Raw genomic sequence first — 8531 nt, forward strand, 5'->3', positions numbered from 1 at the left:
GTCTCGAAAAACCAAAAAAAAAAAAAAAAAAAAAAAAAAAAATTTAGGTTTTTCTAAATAACACAGTAGCATGCCAGACTGTAAAGTGTTACCCATATACATTCTTAATCTCATTTTATGATAGAGTTTCAATTGGTCATATGAAACTCCAATGAGAGATATGATAGTCTAAGTTATAGACAATGGAACTGAAACTATAATTAGTTCTCTGGCTGTTTTGTGTATGTGGGTACACTGTCCTTTTGAGGACAGTGTACGCTGCATCCTGGCACTTATTCCTCCTTCTGACCATTGTACAATGATAACAGCTGAGGAGCTTTTCTGAATCCATATGTAGGATGACAGCATGGCCCTGAAGAGACTGAGCCACCTACCACTTGGCTAGCAATGGTTTAATGAGACATCTTTTTTAAAAACCTCCTATAAAACCACAGGTCTTGGATTCCTTCTGTTTTTTAATAGCACTTAAATCTTAAATGAAATATAACCTGGGTCCTGAAGAGATGGTTTTGTAGTTAAGAGTATTGGTTGCTCTTCCATAGAACTCAGGTTCAATCCCCAGCAGCTACATGGCAGCTCATGACCCATGAGATCTGTCAAGATCTGCCTCCTTCTTTTGACCTCTGCAGGAGCTGCATGCATATGGTACACAGACATAATGCAAGCAAATACACATAAAATATAAATAAGCATACCTTGTCTATGAAAAACCTACATATATTCCTGCACAAGACAATTAAAGAGACATGGGTCCCACAGCTAAGTATGGGCATCCAAAGCACAGGAACTACATTCTAAAGACCTACAGATCTAGACTATGTTGTAAGAAAACAATAGATACAACTATCCCTTGAATTCCTTTCTCAGATTGACTCATTGCCTAAAAAAGGTTCAGCCCTTACCAGTTGTTCAAGAAAATTTGGAACACTGAGAAAACACTGTGTGCTGATGGATGTTGGTAATTTCTTAGTGTGCTGTGGCAAGGTGTATTCTGCCTATTTATGGCTTTAGACAAGTAGCTTTAGTAGTAAATACTCCTCTGGCCTCTTCATGTGGCCACATTAAAGCCATCAGTGAATGAGTCCAATCTGGTTCCAAAGGTCAGATTAAAGGTGATATTTTATTAGCAGAATGCTATTTTCAGATAGCTTCAAAGTAAGTAAATACCCTTAAATTGAAGGAGAAGAAAATTTTCTAAACAAAGAAACCAAAACATAGAGGAAGACACTCTGCAAGCATAGCAGCATTGCCTGAGAATTTGATCTTTGGCTGAGGTTTTTTGCCAAGAGATGTGATTGTCAGCGACTGGACCAATGCTCGGTTTTTGTGGGGATTGCACTGATCTGGAAAATCTAGTGTGCACCTGACCTTTAAAGCAACATTAGAGTTTCCAGCTGTCAACAGAATATAGATACACATGTACAGCTCCAAGGAAGGAATGGTTTGTCATTTTCTCAGAAGAGGATGATTATAGGGTAATCAAGCAGTTTTCAGATTGTAATGGATAAATTAGAATAAAGAATTCACTCACTGAATATTGACATTACCAGGGGAAGTGAGTGAAGATGAGTCAAGTTAGCCACAGGTAACTTATTCCTCTGGTCCTAGGGGCAGAGGATCTCCAAGAGAGGAGACAAGAGGGACCATAAATGTTTTTCTCCCCCACCCCAACAATGTATGTGCCACTCAATCAAAGAAATTATGTTTCTGCCCAAGAAGGGAATATTAAAACACCTCTCTAGTAGGATTTGAATTCTTATAAAAATGGCAGTGGTCAAACTGTCTGCTCTTCTACTTTCTCTATTTTTCCTTTTCCTGCAAGGGACTTTTAAATACTGAGCTTGTGTATGAAGGAGGGATGCATGCAGGGATATGCATTCCTGGATCTCTGGTGAGTAGGTTGCAACTTGTGCCCAAGCATCCTTCATCCTCTCCTTCCATAGTCACCAACAACCTATCAAAGGCCTTATTTCTCTTCCTGCCTTTCAACCAAGTTACCAGTTCTATGAAATACAAGAAAGGAGCTGTCTAACCATAAAATAATAGCATACTCTCCCTTCTATCTGCATCCTGGTCCCAACTTACACACCTGCTTCAATGCTGGTATTATGGAGGCCTGGGGTTGAGAAGGCAAATCTCAGCTGCTGATTGTTACCAGAGAGCAAGAACAAAAAAAGAGGAATTAGGTCTAATTTAGTGTTCCACTTTATGCATTTTTATTCCAGACCCACAGATGAAAGCTATATTAACTACCTTAGTTAACATTCATAGGCTCAAATAACTATTTTGTTAACATTTACTTGCATAAGTAAAATAGAGGCTTAGCATGCAAGTTTGAAGTTCTGAGTTTGGTTCCCAACACTTAATAAAAAGGCACATGAAAATGTATAATACTTATTCTCTAAATTCTATTGGAAATTACAGGGTTTTTTTTTAAGTATACTTCAGAAAAGGAGCATCCAGATGAAAACTATACAATGTTATTGTCCTGTAGATGTAACTGTTTTGTTAAATAAGAAACACAGAGCCAATGCAGAGATGAAAGCCCAAGAGGTCAGTGCAATAGCTAAGAGCTAAAAACCTTACCCTTCACTGCTGCTGCTGTCCTCCTCAGCAAGAGAGCTACTTCCTGTGTGTTTGTCCTTTTTATTGACTTTCTATTCTGCCTTCTCATTGGTTGTAAACCCAAACACATGACCTCCTTGTCACTGCCCATCTATACAGACCTCCAGGTCTTCTATAGTTAGTATTGAGATTAAACGTGTGTGTCTCCATGCTGGCTGTATCCTTGAACACACAGAGATCTGCCTGTCGTGTGATCGGGATTAAGGGCGTTTGCTACCACTGCCAGATTTCTGCTATGGCTTGCTATTAGCTCTGACCCCCAGGCAACTTTATTTATTAACATACAAATAAAATCACAGTTTAGTACATACAAAATACACCATATTGTCCATTATTAATGTTTGAAATTTGGTGGATCTAATTATTTTAGGGTTTGGAATAGACAAAGATTATTTCAAATCTTTGGACAAGAGAACAGAATATAACTGCAGCTATGGAATTAATATGGTGCATATTAATGACTCCCTTTTGTCAAAGAATGGGGACAATCTACTCCCATGTGTTATGTACTGTGATCAAACCTAGGAACACACTGGGACACCAGGATTTTTATTGCCTGTCAGAGTAAATTAAAGACTGTCTGGATAGGATAATCCCAGAGATCTATAAAAGTGGAAATAAAATTGGATGATCATGTAAGGGAGAAAATGTAATTTCTTTATGTCATGGTTCTTGTCAAAGTTCCCTAATAAGAGACAAATTAACAAGAGAGAAGGTGGCAGATTTAGTTGATAAAAGTTTCACGTGGCATAGGACCTTTCATAAATGAAGACGCCAAGAAGCAAGCACACTTGTGTATTGTTGGCATGCTTGGTTCAGTTTGTTGAAATAGATAGCCCTGTAAAAATGTGGTCTGATAACAGCAGGGTGTGAGCTAGCAGTAATAAACAGCATGTCTTGTTTGTTCAGATTCTACTGTGTCCCTGTATCTTTGGAGATAAGGACTTTTATTTCCTCTCCTGCATGTGCTACTTTGAAGGAAAGGGCCAGTGTCACTGTTAATCTACTTTAGAAGTATAGGGCAGGAGAAGGTCAGAGGGTGACTTTCTTAATACATTATGACATCAGATGTCATAATGGGGCTGGGGGCATGCTCTGAACCCCATTAATAGAAAATTAGACAGTAATTCCCCCCTCCCGACCCAAGATAGAAATGGGACTTGGAAGATGTTTGAGGAAGGTCTCCGTGAGGTGTTAGAAATATTCTCTATCTGGACAGGATTACACTCCTGTGGCATTTCATAGCTCATAAATGGTGTTCTGAAACTTTGTGACCCTCACCACATACACACTGCATTAGAAAACAACAACATCAACAAAGTAAGAGTGGGACTCTTGGTCCCCTTTGCGTGTGACAACAGGAAGCCAGGGATGTATCATGTCATTCCACACTAAGTCATGCTCCATATGGAACTGTACTCTCTAGAGATTTGTGATATTTTTGTCCATGACCTAAAAATATTAGTCCTACTTACTTCCAAACATTAGTATTTGGAAAGTTTCACTTATAGTTTTCAACTGAATGTTCCTTCTCTGAAATATGTTTTTCTTGGAAATAACTGTAATTTTAATATAATTTGAAGGACAACTACAGTTGCATGTTTTCATACAGTTCATGGCATTCAGAGATATATTACTGGTATAAAAATGACTGTTATCTGAATATAATGTATAATTTGAGTACCCTCATTTTTTTTTCATCCAAGAAAAATTACTGGTTTCATATAGGTAATTCCTCTCCATTCCTAAAAAGCAGGTGTGGTGTGAATATTTACATAATCTATGGTGTATTGAGACTCAAATTCCCTGAAGAGCAATGGTTACATTTGAAAAACCGCAAACCTTGTTTTTACATATTTTAAGAAAAGCCTGTTTGCTATGCCAGTAATGTGTAAGCAGAAGGGTTGGTTATTAGGAGAAAGAGGGAACCAGTTAAAGGGGTAGTGGGGTGTGGAGGTTTGGAGAGGTGAATAAGAACACACTCATGAAGATATAGAACTGTCATAGTGAAGACCCCCCCTTTGTATGCTACCTCAAAATGTTAATTTAAAATTGTAAAAAAAAACCAAAAAAACCATGAACTCTAACATCATGTTCCTTCAGATGTTTGAGTGATAGATTTTTGTCTTTATTTCAATGTATGTCTTCAGCTATAACACATCTTATGTGGAAGAGGAATGCTCTTGGAGACATTTATGATGAAGTGGTTGTACCTCTCACCGCTCACAGGACTAGTCTCTTGAGTTTGCAGCTCTCCATTAACATCATTGCGTTCGCAGTTAACTTAGTGCCGCAGCGCGGCGACATGCTGTCATGTAACTGCCAACAGGCAAACTCGCCCTGGGTTAATGCAGTTGACCATACCTAAAACTCCCAGTTAATCCAGAAACTGATGAGTTGATGATTAACATGGACGTTCCTCTTCTAAATACAGTGGCTTTCATTTCATCTAGGAATAAAATCCCCATACAGACTGAAATGAGAGTGTTGTAAGTTTGCAAAGTTCCAGGCTTCATAGACACTCTAGATCTTCCATATAGAAGAACAATTTGTTAAAATCAGTGTTTCACTTCCTCAGTGCCACACATGAGTCCATAGAACCTTTGCTCTCTTGTCAGAATAAATGATCTCCTTCAGTCTACTCCCCACCCCACGCCCAGCTTTTCCTTTGCTCCTACAGCTGAAGTCAAAAGTCTCTCACTTTTGACAACTGGCACTAAATATTACATCTTCCATAGCCGTCTAATTTTGCATTTTAATTCTTAACATAACACAGATTGCTTATCTACTGCAATTATATGACACAGAATGATATTCATAAATGTGTAATCGCTTGGCACTAAAGAAAACAAAACAGAAGTTGGCATTCTCTTGGATCAAATTGATATATTTTTCTGATAATACCGACTTTGTTCATATGCCTAGTTTGCTTTTATGATGCACTATCTAAACTGCTGTGTGTTGGTGTTTTCCAGACAATGAGTTAGATCACAGTTAAAGGAAGACATGAATAGCTTTACATTATTTGAAGAAAGGGAAGCAGGATGTGAGTCCATGTTCTGTTTTCCAAACTTCATCTAAGATGGATGTGAATGAGCCTGAACAGGCTCTTTTTCTCTACATGTAGCAAACCTGCTTTTAACTATTGTAGAGCGCCACCTTGCGGACATGGAAAGCTTCTCCAACTATCCAGTGCCGCTTATTGTTTGTGGGTGGAAGCAGAAACAGCTCTGAGAGCAAGCTGGCCTCTGGATGTCAGGATAAGTACCATTCAGGACAAGCTGACCTCTAGCACTCTTCCAGTTACTATGTTCTCTCTAATTACAGGACATTCTTTTTGTTTGCCTGTGACAGGAGACAGTCGGCCTTTTCTGATTCTTTTTACCAGGATCAAATGAAGCATGCAATTTCTTAAGAGTTAGGGTTTGATTCAATAGTATGTCCATTTTATGCATTTAAAGGGGGGGAAAACAAACTACTTCCTGACAGTACAAAAAGCTTTTGGAAAGGAACCGTTGATAATTTCTGTGTTGGAAAGTTACTTGGGTTGAGTAAACAAAGTCTTTAAAATGAGTATTCTATTTGTTTTGGGGTTTGGGGAAAATATTCAAAATATAAGAACCTGGTGTACCAAGTATTTGAATTAAGGACATCAGAAGGATTCAGAAGTCACCTCAGAACCAATACCCCTCTGAATTTGTTGAGTAGCATTCTGTTTTACATAGCTATCATTTTCCTTCATCAGACCATCATATTATTACATGGGAAATTTAGGGATAGACTATGTCCTATGTAGACATTGCTGATCCTTGTAAGTTTGCATGACAGTGTGCCATGCAAGCATTTGAAGACCACTGAGTTTCCATGTATGTCTACCTATGAGAAGAGATGGGAGCTCAGCCTGCATGGCTGTCTTGCTGCTAAAATAAATGACTAAAATGATCACCATCTGACATGCTGCTTATTCCAGGCATTCTGGATGGTTCTGCAAGAAGGACTCATTTGATCCGAACTCTTGACTTCCAGGTCAGCAGCAGTATAAAGTTTGCTCTTTACTCTGGTACTTTCTGCCAGCCCTGGAGGTTGATAGGTCCCAGAGAGGAGGGAAGGAGTCATCGAGGGAAGGAGTGAGTCATGCCATGGTAGTCTGGAGAATCTTGCAGCCTGACTGACTAGCAGCCAGAGTGCTTCTTTATTTACACAGAATTCAGTGAGCATGGACAAATTCATGTTGTTCCAAAACATAGATCATATCATTTTTGGTTTTGGACACATGTTTCACTTCCTTTTGCTCATCTTTTAGTCATCATTGATAAACCGTGACAGAACAGGGTTATTTTTTACAATCATTTTTCCAAGTTTAATCATCATTGATAAACAATTATCTCTTATAACCATTTTTATTCATAAGAAATTTTCTATCAATCTAATATGGAAAATTTCTTATGAATAATTTAAGTCCACCTAGTATGCAACAGGTCGAGATCAAAACCAAAGGTGGCATGGCGGCCATCATGTGGCTCAGCTTTGCTAGATATTTGTCAAACAGCTGTGCTGGCCTTATGACTTTTGCCATTCCCATCAGATATGGCTGTGCCAACTTTCAGTTATGTCTCATCCTTAATTCATCTCAAGGGCAGTTAACCTCTGCCTTGAACTAGAAACACCCACCTGTCCATGAATTTTAACCTCATTTAATTGCCTGATAGAATTCTGTACTAACTTGGATAAATTGTTTGTTCTGTGTGCAAAGATCTAGTGTCGGTGAAACCTGGAACCTTGCAAACCAAGCACTTTCACTTCCTTCAGCACTTGGTTATAATTATCTATTGTAGTACCTAGAACAACAATATCACTGAGGTGAGTATCTTTCAATATTTTCTGAAGTGTGCAGAACATTGTTTTTCATCCTATAAACATATTTTAGATTAGTAAAATGAAAGTTTGTATCAGCATCACATAGAGACTTCTCAAATTTGAAATTCTGTTTGGCATTGAAAGATATAATAGCCAATGGGGTATGCAGCTCAAATGGAAGCCATTTTCATAAACTAACAGATGCAAAGTAATAATTGACAGCTTAGGGATAATGACTTTATTTTCTTGCCCTTGGCATCTTGAGAACTCCATGTTCATCCTTCATAATGACTGCACTTCAGTCCTGCCTGCTTCCTCTAATTCCAATGTTGGCAGCTGTCAGCAGTAACTTGAATTCTTTTTTTTTTTTTTTTTGTACCCTATTCTTTCTTTAAATTTTAGTTGTACTTTGGACCAGGTGAAAGTAAGGTTCTATCATGACATAAAACATGACCTTTCTGAGTCTTTAAAATGGATTTTTACCATGAATCTCAAAAATTAAATTATGACAGTAATAATTCTTGCTATATCCCGCTCTTTTCAACTGGTATTACAGAAGACAACATTTGAAGTTAATCTGTATACAGACAGTGAGAGAGAAAGAGAGAAATGGAAAGTTTGCTTATGGATTTCTAATTGCATCAAAGAGGGAATGCTTTTAAATAAATCAAGAATTTTTACAACTGTAGAGCGCAAACATCGTATTGAAAGTTTCATTACAATATCTCACTGTACCTTCATTTTTTCACTCCGTCTTTTCTTGCTTGGCCGTCAGCAATGCTGAGAGAGAGCAGCCAGCAGCTCAGGTGGCATGTAATAATTTACTAATCCTCAGTGGAGTTTGTTCACTGTTGTTTTAGCTTATCAGCTGCTGCACAAATAAGACTGAATGTCCCTGTGACTTGTTTGAGCACCTTAAGTGACTGGTACGACAACTCTCAAAATTACCTCTTATCTTTTCCATTAACACCTATTTTCGCCAGAGCTTAGCAACTCACTGGTGGTAGCAGGAACCTAGGTGTTTAAGCTCTCCTTCTTCACCAACTCCC

At 38.2% G+C, this 8531-nt stretch overlaps 1 protein-coding gene across 1 annotated transcript in view; it reads right to left on the minus strand.

Annotated features, from left to right (window-relative positions):
- Pik3c2g (phosphatidylinositol-4-phosphate 3-kinase catalytic subunit type 2 gamma) overlaps positions 1–8286 on the minus strand; it is a 347375-nt gene extending 339089 nt beyond the window's left edge. Inside the window, exon 1 of the mRNA XM_037204039.1 lies at positions 8218–8286. The gene's annotated coding sequence lies outside the window, so the exon portion shown is untranslated. The remainder of the gene's footprint in view (positions 1–8217) is intronic.
- Positions 8287–8531: the final 245 nt, after the last annotated feature.

The sequence above is a fragment of the Peromyscus leucopus genome, chromosome 3, assembly GCF_004664715.2.
Source record: "Peromyscus leucopus breed LL Stock chromosome 3, UCI_PerLeu_2.1, whole genome shotgun sequence".
Classification (NCBI taxonomy): Eukaryota; Metazoa; Chordata; class Mammalia; order Rodentia; family Cricetidae; genus Peromyscus; species Peromyscus leucopus.